This window comes from Amblyomma mixtum, chromosome 1, assembly GCF_055824585.1.
Source record: "Amblyomma mixtum isolate Tamu chromosome 1, ASM5582458v1, whole genome shotgun sequence".
In the NCBI taxonomy this organism is placed as follows: domain Eukaryota; kingdom Metazoa; phylum Arthropoda; class Arachnida; order Ixodida; family Ixodidae; genus Amblyomma; species Amblyomma mixtum.
This window is the reverse complement of record NC_143012.1, coordinates 88,011,698-88,025,154: the sequence shown is the minus strand read 5'-3', so window position 1 is coordinate 88,025,154 and position 13,457 is coordinate 88,011,698. Positions and strand designations below refer to the sequence as shown.

The window sequence follows — 13,457 nt, the reverse complement described above, 5'->3', positions numbered from 1 at the left end:
GATAGTGAAAACATAAAAAAGCTGTCATATCATGTGACAGATCGCTGTGGAGCGCGCCGCGCAAGAAAAGTTATGCGCACGTGAAGCGCAGTTGCTTTTTGGAGTTTTTCGTTTCATATTATTTGCACCCAAGGTCGGGAAGGCGGCTTATACATGAGCGTGACACTTAGTTAAGTGTACACGGTTGGTAATTAGAGAAAAAGACGCAGAAAGCATGCTGTCATGGAAAAGCCGTTCTCTTTGATCATATACCCAGTAAACAACATTCCCCTGCCAGACACCCGAGCAGTGTCCACTTTTATGACCACTTTTCCTGAAATAAGCTTTTTTGAACTTTTGAGCTTCTTCGGTAATGTTTAATGCTTTAATTTACCAGACTCAGTTTAGCTCACGTTGACGTCTCTCTCATATTAGACACTTTTAGTTGGCCGTACGGAACGGCGTTACGTACGCAGGAACGTTGCGGGTCGCGAGTGCGCATGCGCAGAACGTTCCGTACCGCTGGGCCGCTTGCGTACGTACGCACGCATCGTGTCGTTGCGTGCGTGCGCTACGGGCGCGTTACGGGTTGCGTTGACAAGATGGCGGCGCGCAGCTCGCCCGCTTCGAAATAAATGCATGTAACCGCTGCATTCTCCGACGGGATAGCTCGCTCAAATGGTAGCGGTTCGCTTTTATTTTGCACACTCGCCGACACGCAGAAGTATAAGCGATAACTAGCCCCTGTTTTTCAAATAATTTGGCGATTTTCAAGCTGTAGGCCTAACCGTGTTTGTTTACCTCGTAGCAACGACACCTGGCGGAGCACTTCTCTGGCTTTTAGTCAATTATTTCATTTTCTTCTGCTTGCATAGTTTTTCTTCCTTCGTTACCAGTAAATAAATGCTTCTCGGCATTTCGATAGCTGCTGTGGTAGTCGCGCAACACACGAGAATCACAACCTGAAGCAAACAAAACAGCGAGAACGGCTGGAGGAGGATTGGCGAGAGGCTTGGCTTGGCTGATGTCAAGAACTTTTCAAGCAGCAGTTCTTATTTCTTGCGCCAGATGGCGCGGAGAAGCACAGCGGAGAACTTTAGAATGCGCTTGGTACGTCCAGTTGGAAGGACGCTAACTTACGGCTAACTAAAAGTGTGATGGACGCGCCATTCGTACCGTACGCAACGTAGTGTGCGTTGCGTACGTAAGCCCGTTACGTACGGCCAACTAAAAGTGTCTATTAGTAAGTCCTACGACAGACACCGAGAAAACCAATGTCAGTAACGCAGCGGCTGGGTTAGAAGCGCCAAATTTTTAGCATGTACCAAATGTGCAGCTGCCGAATGCGGCTTTTTCTGGAGACGACACATTGCCACGGAAACAACCTCGCCTTCCTCCTCACGTGTTAACTACTATAGTGTACTAGAATTAGGAGTAGTGGGTCGAGAGAAGGCGGCGGGCTAAAGCTGTTTGCGCCGACGCCGACAGATGGCGCTGCCGCTCCCTTCACCTGGCAAGCGCTCGCTCGCTCGCAGCAGCTCGGCGAGTAGCTGGTGATCAGGCAGGTATGCTCCTCAAGTTATACGGGCCCTACGAGGTTTAATCTTACATCAGACAGTTATGGAAGAAATGCAGATAGTCCTCTCTTGTACAGTCATAAACGTTCCGTGTGACGTATGGCTGGCGTGCGTTCACTGTAGCTCACATAGGCACGTGAAAAGTCTGATTGCATTGGGAATATTGTCACGTGCTACGCATGGGCCCTGAGGAACAAAGAAGATATGCGCAGGCTGGAAGAAAAAGAGGAAGTCCAGTATCCTGCCGCCTGCGGCAGGAAGTCCTGGCGTGCGTTCACTGTAGCTCACATAGGCATGTGAAAAGTCTGATTGCATTGGGAATATTGTCACGTGCTACGCATGGGCCCTGAGGAACAAAGAAGATATGCGCAGGCTGGAAGAAAAAGAGGAAGTCCAGTATCCTGCCGCCGGCGGCAGGATACTGGACTTCCTCTTTTTCTTCCAGCCTGCGCATATCTTCTTTGTTCCTCAGGGCCCATGAGTAGCACGTGACAAATATACAAAATGGCTTTATTTGCAATAATTCGCAAATATTTCTGAGAAAACGCAATGGTACACTGGTGGAATTGAGGGAGCCGTGGACGAAAGCAAACCATCGTAGTTCCAAAACTTGTGCAGTGCCCAGAGCTCAGATGGTTTAGAGACTTCGCTTAGCTGAAACGCATAATTCTCGCGAGGCTGACATAACTCCGCTGCTTCCTCATTCTGGGACGTAGTAATCGGTGATATATCCCCTTGTGTGCACTACCTCTTGGCCGACAGGTCGCTGGGCACTTGCGAAGACGTTCTTTTTCTTGCTGGCCTCTCGCGCGAGGGCTTTTTGTACAGATACGCGGGAAGGTTGGGCAAATTTTTGGTTCTGCATCTGGCGAAAGAAATGGCTTGCCACGTGGTATGCGCACCTTCTTGTCGTTGATGATATGCACTTATAGTCTCTTAATATGTACTTCTCTTCAAAATGGAGCTCACACACGGCATCCGTCATTTCTAGGGGCTTGTCCGCACGATGCAAGTTGCGCTGCCATGTGCGGCGCCTTGCTTCGTCTTCAGGAACCCCGAATAATGATAACTTCGGAGCATCCTTCACTCCACTGCAGCTGGTCCTACATCCAGGAGCAAAACAATAGTTCCTCCGCCGAGGTTTGCTCATCTCGTAATATCATGGGCTGCACAGCGCAGCAGAGCTGAAATCAAGACACACATGAATTAACGTACGGAGGAAAAACGCTTGCCCACGACGATCTTGTTGAAAGCATCGCGCGTACCCTACGTATATGCGTGCACGTTCTAAGATTGCCGCGCTAAGTGTTCCGTTTCTCGTACGGTCAGTGGATGGCCCCTACCTGTTTCCTGGAGAAAGTCACGGGGTACACTGAATTGTCTTCTGACAATGGAATTTGGGGAATTACGCCTATGTTAAACAGCATAACAGAGCATCACACACTGAAAATGCACTCCAAGGCAGAGCGCGCTCCCCGTGTTACAAGCCGGCGCCTATCGCAGCGAGCTCCGGAGTATGAGGGGGCTGCCAAGTGAAAGGCGCAGCAGCGCCGCCGCGCGGCGGCCCGAGATTTCGGCGCCGCCTGCTTCACGCGCTCCGCTGGCGCGGAGCTTGACTCGCCCCACTACTCCTAATTCTAGTACACTATATTAACTACCAGCCTATCGCGCTGTGGTACTAAACTGGCGCAGCTGCGGACAGAGGGCGCCACAAATCCCCGGCGCACGGGCTAGTTTGAGTGACTTCGCAAAGAGGACGTCACGAGTCGGTGCACTCACGAAATCGGACTCCACGTGCTTACGCATTGCCCTCTGTGTCAGTCACATTGGTCCCACATGAATTTTTATTCGCTGGGTGACCGCGGTCGTCCTCGGTTTTGCTCTAGGACTATTGAACATTTTCACTTGTAATATTCTCTCCCGGACCCCAACGCTTGAGAAAATGGGTGGTGAACGCATAGAGAAACAAACGACTAGTAAGATAGATACGACCAAGTGTTGCCTAAAGGAATACAATAATTTTTAACTTTTAAAGACAGGACTAAAGCCTTTCAAGAAAGCCAAAATTACGCAGTGTTATATTTGGCCTCAAGAGCAACGACACTGGATCAGTTTTTATTGAAGTTTTGTTAGCGCTTTATTCGTTCTAAGCATGAAAGGTGTGCAGAGTCTCTATTCTGTAAGCATTCATTTGAAATGGGTATCTATTTTTAATTTCATTTCGAGTGACGTCAGTGTGACTGCACACACGAAAGTAGCAAGCGGCGAATCAAAGAAATAACACTCTAGCGGGTCCCTACACTGAGGATGGCCTTTGCCCCTCTGTGCATGCATTGGCTTACCTTCGACTGCGTATTGCAGCCAATCCTGAGGTACGATCGTAAGGAGCCAATGTTATCGTCGCTTCACACGAACCTGTGAAAGTCGCAGCTACGTCACCGAACAACAGTGACTAATGTACTAGTACGAATACAAATACAAATACCTCTATTTCAACATCAGGGATGTTAGGGGTACACCCAAAAAGCCTATGACTGGATTGGCAGAGGGGCGAAACCCCCGTACATAAAAACCGGCAGCAACAGAGCACGGACAGAATAATAAAGAAGACTACAGTGCAGAGGTAAACATCATGTTCAGTAAAGATTAGAGAACATCCTCTTGCAATAATAGATAAGTGAAGTCGTAAAGATTAACACGAAACGCTCAAAGACACTGAAAAATGGAAAACGAAGAATAGAAATCAGAAAAGAAAAAGGGATAAAGGGGGGAAAACTTGCAGTAAGACAAAAAAAACCGTACCGTTAGGTCCCCAGGGCTCATTGCGCCGATTAAGAAGAGTTGGAATTATATGTCGCAGCATTTGACGACCGTAATTAGTACGAAACGATGGCACATACCAGACGTCGTTGTTACGTGTTGGGTAGTAATTAGCTTTGGGCCGTAAATTAGCTGTGCCATCAAAGAATGCGTCATGATTTTTCCGTTTTCTTTCATATCGTTTACTTAGCAATAAATTATATAGGTCATTAATGGGACTTACTTTTAATGGTGCGAAAAGGGGTTGAGTGCGAGCAGTAAACGGGGCATTTGCAACGATACGAATGACCTTTTTCTGTCTTTTCTGTAACCTATAAGTATTTGACCATGTGGTTGTACCCCACACCAGATGACAATATGAAAGTTTAGATAGAAATACTGCATTATAAACTAAAAGTCTGACATTCAGAGGTAGTAAAGAGCGGACATTGTTTAACATGCCTGTGCATTTTGCACGTTCTTTAACCAGATTGTCGATGCCTATGTCCCATGAAAGATTGCGCTGCAGTGTCACACCTACACACTTTACTGACGCCGCTATTTTAATGCTTTGAGAACCAAGCGTTTGTGTAGATAAATGTTCTAGTGGTTTGTTCTTAGGTCTAAAAAGTACAGCTTTAGTTTTGGTAGCGTTAATTTTCAATAAAGATTCAGTACTCCATTCGACCATTTTGCGCAGAGTTTCATTAGCGTTTAATGTCAAGTCGCTAAGTGTTTTAGCCCTGAAAAATATGCTGACGTTATCTACATACATTAATCATTTAGCGCGGTTGTCAATGTTCACAATGTCGTTGGACAAATGGATCCGAAATGAAAAGTGAATAACGGTCCTTTGCAGAATGTGGCCCAAGGTATTGAATGAGACGAAAATTTGCATTGTCTTTTGCAAGCAGCAAGGCATACGTACTGTCGGTAGCACATGACCCACAAAACAGGTATAGACTCCTCGTCTTCGACACATGTTGTAGCACGTTTGACGGACATTTTCACTAGCAACGGTAGCAACGGTAGCATTTTGCGACGGTAGCAGAGTCGCAAGCGACTTTCCTTCACCGCTCTCTACTTAACGAATTTTGCACGTCATCTATGGGAGAATTTTTTGGCGTATTAGTGAAAATTAACACTAATGTGCATTTCTCAGCAACCACGTCCGTCATCGTATAGTAATTTAGCAACCGTTTATGATTGAGCGTTCGTAATTCACTGCCCAATTACGACAGGCCACATACGAGGGCTTTAGCCATTGTTTCGACGGTTCGTACTGTGTTTGCGTATGGCTTAGCAAAGTTTCTTGCGGGGCTGGTTAGCCTAGCACACCAAATTTTGAAAGTGCATGTAAACACAAACGACAAAGTCACTTGTCTTGTCGGGTTCTCTTCTCCTTTGTCTTTACGTGGGCTTAGGAAATTTGGAGTGTGTGCATGTTTTCTTTATTTGAATTATATAGGCACTGACACTATTTATGAAAAATTTTATAGCCATATAATCGGTGATTTTGCATCTCTTAGAAGTATTCTTTCACCATGAAAGATAGACCGTTTTGGAACACTGTGCTCTTTGTATCGTTGACGTCTATTCTAACTGAAATTTGATAAAACCTACACGCTATTGAGTCTAACGGTTTAACCTCGTCACGACGTCTCATTTCTTGTTTCGCTTGCGTGTCGGGCGTGTCAGTCATACACGTCCAGTGATTGACAGGACCCCTAGCGGCCGTTGTGTTGAGATTGCTGCGTCTTGAATCTAGAACATCTGTGCGCACACAAACGCCCGCTGATTATTGTTCAAATTCTACGATCACATTTTACAATCGCTGTGATGATATTTTCTCGCCGCGCTGATCCGTCGCATGCGTTGATTTATTACTTTCAGCATGCCGCTGCCAGCTCAGACAGCTGCGCATATACAGCCGAGGCACCATCTCTAGTGCGAAGTCTGATGATTAATTTCCTTCCCGCGTGTTGGAGTTATGTACCGCATTGTGTACCGCATTCTTGAATGGATCAACAATGGATCAACATTCTTGAATGGATCAACAGCCACACTCGGGCATCGGGCAGGTTTATTGCCTGCTAAACGTGACCTCGCCTACACCAGCATCTGTTTTCCGAACTAAACAGCACGCATTTTATGCCTTACTGCATTCGAGACTTGAGCGCCCTCTTTCATAAGACGCTTTTCTTGCCCGCACGGTACTGTTGTCTTCCTTTGTCGCTGTTGGTGCTTCATGCACCACAGCGTTCGGCCTCTTCCGATTTTACTCATGAGAGAAGAGATTCAGCGTCCCTCTCTCCTTTTCCTGTTTGATGTGCTATAACGCTCGGCAACTGTTTATTTCACTGTTCATACTTTGTTGTTGTTGCGACTTAGAGAAGTATGAAATAATAAACCAGCAAAGCTTTTTTTCAAACACACCGGGAAACAACGGACTATATCTGGAAAAATAACAAGGAACACCTTCATAGTGCAAAACAAACACTTTGAGAAGATTGACACCCGTCTACAGTGGCGAAAAGCTGTCGATGCGATTGTCTCTTCTCTATCTTCGCGTCTCAATGTGATCCGTAGAATTGCTAGTGAGTAATAGGGAAACCGCTCTTCTTCAATTGTCAAACTACATGAAGCGCTGGTGTATCAATTACCTTTAATTTCCCCCTCGGCCTCACAGCTTGAAGATCTCGAAGTTTTCCATAGAAAGGGCCTAAGAAGAGGCATTGGAGTTCCTCAGGTGGCTTCGAGCAAGGCAGTACTTCATGAGTCAGTATCGAAACCTCTTAACCTTGTCGCTTCACAGAGACTGCTACTGCATCTTGGCCGCCTAGAGGAGACGGTAGCTGGGCAGTCCATTCTCCAGCGGCTCTGCAAGAGATATGAGTCGAAGGCCCACTTAGCACTCAATACTCTTATTTCTTTAGGCCTTAATGTTCCAAGGCAAAGGAAACGGTTGAAACCCCCGTGGTCTTCTCCGGCCCTCGACTGTAAGGTCACGATTCCCCATGTGAGCGCAAAGCGCAGCTCTCCTTTGGCAGCAACGCGTTCGCTCGTACTTGAACATTTGGAAAAAGAGTATGTCCGTCATTTTCAAATTTTCATGTATGCTTCTGTGGACAAGGTAAAACAAGCTAGCACAGCGGCTTTTTACATTCCTTCTTTGGCCTGTAAGTAGTCTGTACGCGTTTCTGCTGTCGTATCCTCCACAACGGCCGAAACTGCTGCTATTGAGGCGGCTTTACGGAAGTTAGGTTCTTGTCCGGCTCAACCTGTTGTCATCCTAACTGATTCAAAAGCTGCCCTTCAGAAGTTAAAGCGCGGGTTATATAATATCCGCTATAAGATATCAGATGTCCATATGATATTCACAAATGCTCATATTATGTCTACACAATGTCCATACAATCTTCACTTTGTCCATAGTGGACGTCCATATAATACTCATATCATGCCCACATGTGACGATTCCTACACGTTCAGAGGATGTTCACTAGATATTCAGCTAATCTATTTTCAGGTTGCGGGCTGGATGCTGTGCCATTTATTTTGTGCGTTGTATAGCTTACAAAAATTATCTATGATGCAAGATATGACAGAGAGATATAGAGCAAAAACCAACAATTACTCATTACACAGGAAACACTTTGTACATGATCTGGGAATGACATATCACATAACAGATGCACTGCGAGAAAATTACATACTGGTCTCTGATTAATGCGATTACATAAACATGTCACAAAGAAGTGTCATTTTTCTGGAATGCAGGTTCCTTAAATGTCATTTCCAGTTCGACGAGATGGAACATTCATGTGTAATCAAGTCGTTAGTTTGCACTCTATACGATTTTGTGATCTTTCATCACACTCATTCTGTTCAGTTCTTGCAAGCTGCACAGCGCATAAAATAAACAAGTATAATCAACAGCCGCAGTTCTCGTTTCTTCAGAATATTCCACCTGCGGCAGTACATGGGCAAGGAATACGAGGGGGTACCCAAAAGAAACCGGACTAAATTTTTTGGTCGGCAAAGCTTCTGTGGTAACGCATTTTGCCACTAGGAGCGCATAGAACGAACATTCCAGAGTCAGTTAGCCGAGTGCCGTCGTTGAATGAGGTCAGACTAGTTTAGGCAGAGTTTTAGAGTGACGACTGTTTTGTGTGAATGTCGTTTTTGCAATGGCTGATTTTCGTGAACAGCGTGCGCCGGTGAAATTCTGATTTTTGCTCGGAAAAAGTTGAATGGAAACTCTTGAAATATTATGAATGACCTACAAGGACGATGCTATGGGGACAACTCAAGTGTTCCTGAATCAAATCCTGAATCAAAGCAACAATCATGCCAAAGGAAAACTTCAAATTCACCTCGCCCCAAGAAAGCTCGTCAGGTGAAACCAAACCTCAAAACAATGCTGATTTGTTTTTTCGACGTGAGAGAAGTCGTCCATTCAGAATTTGTTCCGCAGGGTCAGACAGTTAGCCAGGCTTTCTACTTGGATGTTTTGAAAAGATTGGGCAACAGTGTGAGGTGGAAGCGGCCAGATTTGTGGCGGTCGGGTGACTGGTTTTTCCATCATTGCAATGCCCCTGCTCACACAGCCCTGTCTCTACGACAATTTTGGACCAAAAATGGCATGACCCCTATTCCTCAACCCTCATACTCTCCCGACCTTGCCCCGTGCTACTTTCTTTGTTTCCTAGAATGAAAAAATAGGTGAATGGAAAGCGTTTCGCTGATGTTGCTGAGGTGAAGGAAAAAACAACGGAGGCACTGTCAAGCAAAACAAAAGATGAATTTAAACAATGTTTTGAAAAATGAAATGAAAGATTAGGCAAGCGTATCATTGCAAGTGAGGAATACTTTGAAGGAGATTGAAGGTCTGTGCTTAAAATGTGAACAAATAAGTTCAAACAAAAATAAGTCCGGTTTCTTTTGGGTACCCCCTCGTATGCACAGGCACAGGCTTCAAGTATGGAAGAACATCAAGGAATACAATCACTTGTTTTGCGCTCAGCCATATTTTATTGCCCAGTAGCCATAATAATCAGCGTCTGTTGCATCCATTCTTTTACTCCGGGTCCTTGGAGGCCTGTGAATATAACAGTGCATTTTGATGAGCAGTAGTCATGACACAACAGGAAATGTGGACACAAAATGGGGGCACAAGAATATGCAAAAGCTAATGTTTTACCCAACTGGCTCGGCATCTGTACTGAAAAGTAATGAGGACAGAAAACATGCGATAGATGACAAACACACAAATGTGCATCCACAATAACCTTTACTAGCCTAACCAGAGGTAAGATTTAAGCAGCTGTAATGTCTAACAGTAGCACAAGTTTACTAATTTACCCTCTAAGTCAGCTAGAAGCATCTCAGAAGAAAGTGGCACTACTGACAAAACAGATAGGGCACAAGTGGAAAGAAAACAGACCATTATCCACAAACGTAAAAACTGTTAAAGTATGGGAAAGTTGAAATAAAGGGCGTCTCGAGATACCAAAGCAGACTATATCCGGACGCAGATTCCAGACTTCTAAGATCTAATGCAATGGCCTGAATGCTTGACATCAAAGAAGAAGCCTAAGCCGCAGCAAACTGAAACACAAGGGCAACAACCAAGAATTTCAAGTACATATTTGTGACTATACTTTTGTAAACTATACTTTTGTAATGAGTTGAAAAGAAGTTAGCATGTGCAGAGCAATAGTGATTAATGTCGGTTGGCGACTGCAGTCGGATAAAACTCAAGAATGAAACAGGAAATGCTTCTCAAAGCAGGCCGTCTATCCACTGGTGTCAACAGATTCTATTGGCATGGGTGTGATCCCCTTGCGCCAGCATCGTAGATGAAAAAGGATTAACCACTGTGTCTGAAAATCAATCCACGCCATTGGCTAGAGGGCCCCTTTTGAGGGGCAACTGCCGCCTCTTTGGTGGTGGTCGGTCGGTCAAATGTTTAGGGGAATCCCCCACGGTGGAGTAGATTTGTAATAAGGGAGTAGTCCACCCAAGCGCACAAAGGAAAGCTTTCCTTTGTAGCCGTATGGCTGCGCTCGGGTGGACGTCAGTGAGTAATTACTCCCTTATTACCGCCTCCTTCTTTACTTCTATCCGAACATACTGTAGCGTGACAGTGGTGCCAATAACAGTATGTTTTCAGCAGGAATGAGCATGCGTATATCACTATCTTTGGTGAGGTGTGCTGACTTCGTGAGGGTGGCTGATGCATGCAGATATGGAGGTAGCAGGTGCTACAAAGTACGATCAGAGCCAGTTGTGGTCTTATCAAAAACACAGAACACCCCTTATGGCAAAGAGTGAGGAGGAAGGATGTTTGGTTTTCTTCATGTCTTTGGTGTTTGCAGTGTGCAAAGCAAGCAGAATGAAATGCATTCAGCAAGTGTGCGCATCCTTGAGGGCATTTACAAACAGACCAGCCATGGCCCACATGGGACAAGGATACAATTTCAGTTTTTCAGTTTCATTGGAAAAATGTGTTATAAATGCACCAGCAAGAAACTAGATTTCGACGTTAGGTAGTAAATAAGCTAAGAGGGTTCTCACGCAGCTTCCACCCTCTCCGTTCGATGACGTTCTACGTCACACCTGCGGTAACTCAGGACGTTCTACGTGCGCCGCTTATGAACGTGGGTGGCGCTGATGAACACTCTCAAGGTTAGGTTACTTGTAAACATAAATACCCCCGAAAGCAGAAGAATTGACAGCCGTCGCCGTAGCTCAGAGGTGGAGCACCGGACGCGTAATTCGGAGGTCGTGGGTTCGGATCCCACCGGCGGCAGGTGGTTGTTTTTTCTTCTGCTTTTCTAATCAGTTATCTTTAAAACGATAACATATTCAGTAATATTCTAAATTGATCAACACCACAAAATAAATAACTTAAAAAAAATCCCCTGTGCCCCTTGGTTTCTGTGGCTGTTGGCTTCTGTCGTAGTAAATATTAGTTAGACTTCCATGAATTTTCGTTAAAGGTTGTAGTATGCATGCCAAAGAACTTATGCACTAGAAAGAAGTCAAGGCGACTATTTTAAATATAGGGACAGGGTGACTGGTTACAAGAAATGCTCATAAATTTGTAACAAAAAGTGAAGCTCGACAAGTAAAGAAGCACTACACAGTGTAATCGAATTCAGTCCGAAGGGATGCAATGTAGGAACCATCAGCTATTTTGCAGTAGATGACATAATGTGCAGCAAAATATAATAGAAGTAGAAGTAACACTAAATGAACTGCTAATACAGGTTAGAAAGAATAAGCATGCTAAGGCACATCCCTGATGCATGCCTGAAAGGATGGGAGCACCATGAGGGTTGGTTGCATTAGCAGTTACATGTTGTGTAGTTAGAAAGGAAGTCTGTGATCCTGTGGAAAATCAAGTAGTCAGTGTTGAGGTGCTTTACTTTATTGTAGAAACCTGGAGCTTAACATTGAGAAATGCCTTCAAGACATCTAAAAACAAAGCTCTTCCCAAACCCAGAAGCTACAAATGTGAGTTAATCATTATTGAACACTTGAGATTGTGTTTCATGAAAGCATTTGCGAAATCAAAGTTGGGGCGAGTGGGAAAACAAGTTTAACTCAAGTGAGTCAATGAGGCCAGTGAAGCGTGATTGCTCGAAATTTTTATGTGATGTGAGAAGGAAAGATATGGCAGTAGTTGGTGATTAGCCTGTCTTTAATGAAGAACTAGAAAATATTTGGTGAAAGCTATTTGCAGTTTCATACCAGCTGTTTGTTTGTCTTCATGGCGAAGAATGCAGCCAGTGAGTGACAAGATGCATGAGACTCGGTTCTCTGAACATGTTCTCCAAAATACCTGAAAAGGAGCAGGACAGAAGAATGGTCACGCTCAGCTGCATTATATGAGGCTTACAACCAGCTACTCTCATTTTATACATAAGATGTAAACCCTTGCCTGGGCACGCAAGAAGTAGCAGGAATTTTCTCAGCACAACCTTCATTGTACACACAGCAATAATATAGAAAACTTCAGAAAAAGTGATAAAAACACAAGCTCAAAGAAAGAAAGTATTCGAGAACCAAATACCGCGAAATGTGCAAAAACTGAAATGAAAGAAAATTAAAGTAAGTGAAAACAGGCCAAGTTCACACAAAAGGTTAAAAGTACAAAATGGAAAAAAAATGCCATGTCCAAAAAAGGCAAACTGAAACACAAGGGCGTGACAAAGAACAAAGCAGCCCACTTAGTTTTGCAGATAAAAGCGAATGGGGAGCTGTTAGCAAATTTCACCCCAACATAAGATATGAAAGAGCTCTTATTGCGCCGCCAGAGACTGGAAACTGTTCACCTTTGTAGTAGGGGTCATAGCATGTCAGGCGGCCGGAATGTGCAGTGGAATGTGTGCCATCAAAGTGCAGGCTACTCCAACAATTGTTAGAAGGCCCAGCTAACTGCCACCAACTTTGTTCCACTTACAACTCAGAACTGAAGTCCCACGCGTGCAGTTTGCTATTTAGAGGCAGAAGTGGCACAGAGCACAGCCATTCCCTCGCCACTACTGTAACATGTCTGCGCTCCGGGGACAAATCGAGCCACAACAGCCAAACAGCACGAATTTTAAAGCAACCTCTGCACTCCGCGACCTGATAAACCGGCTGATTAAATCGCCAGCATGAATATCATACAATGCCTCAAACTAACACTAACACTTTGTTTGCCAGAACAGTGTCATGAAAACTCACCATTATTGCTGCACTCCACGTAATCCCTTAGTACTTCCAGCAATGAGGGCTCAACATGCGGAACAAGCTTGCCGCCACAACGAAGAAAATGAGAACACTTCAAACAAAAATAAAAACGTGAAGAAACGCTGAAAGGAATCAAGAAAACATCGCGGCCGGCGCGGCAGCGCTGGTGGTGGCGCTAGCGGCGTGGTTATTGACGATGCCTATGGCCGTTAGGCTGCTCATTGTCAAGAGGGTTCTACTTATGGTTCTGGTTTTGAAATCGCGGCGTTTGTGGCTGTCGGTCATAACTTGAGGAATTTCTTCAACTGTACATGCATTTGCACGCATTAAATTAAATGAAAGCACGTAATAGCCGACTGC

At 44.8% G+C, this 13,457-nt stretch overlaps 1 long non-coding RNA gene across 1 annotated transcript; it reads right to left on the bottom strand.

Annotated features, from left to right (window-relative positions):
* Positions 1–9,372: 9,372 nt before the first annotated feature.
* LOC149367134 (uncharacterized) lies at positions 9,373–13,247 on the bottom strand. The gene is made up of 3 exons (XR_016286978.1): positions 13,092–13,247; positions 12,114–12,204; positions 9,373–9,456 (listed from the first exon to the last, which is right to left on the bottom strand). It is a non-coding gene; the product is annotated as an uncharacterized LOC149367134 (long non-coding RNA).
* Between the last annotated feature and the right edge of the window lie 210 nt (positions 13,248–13,457).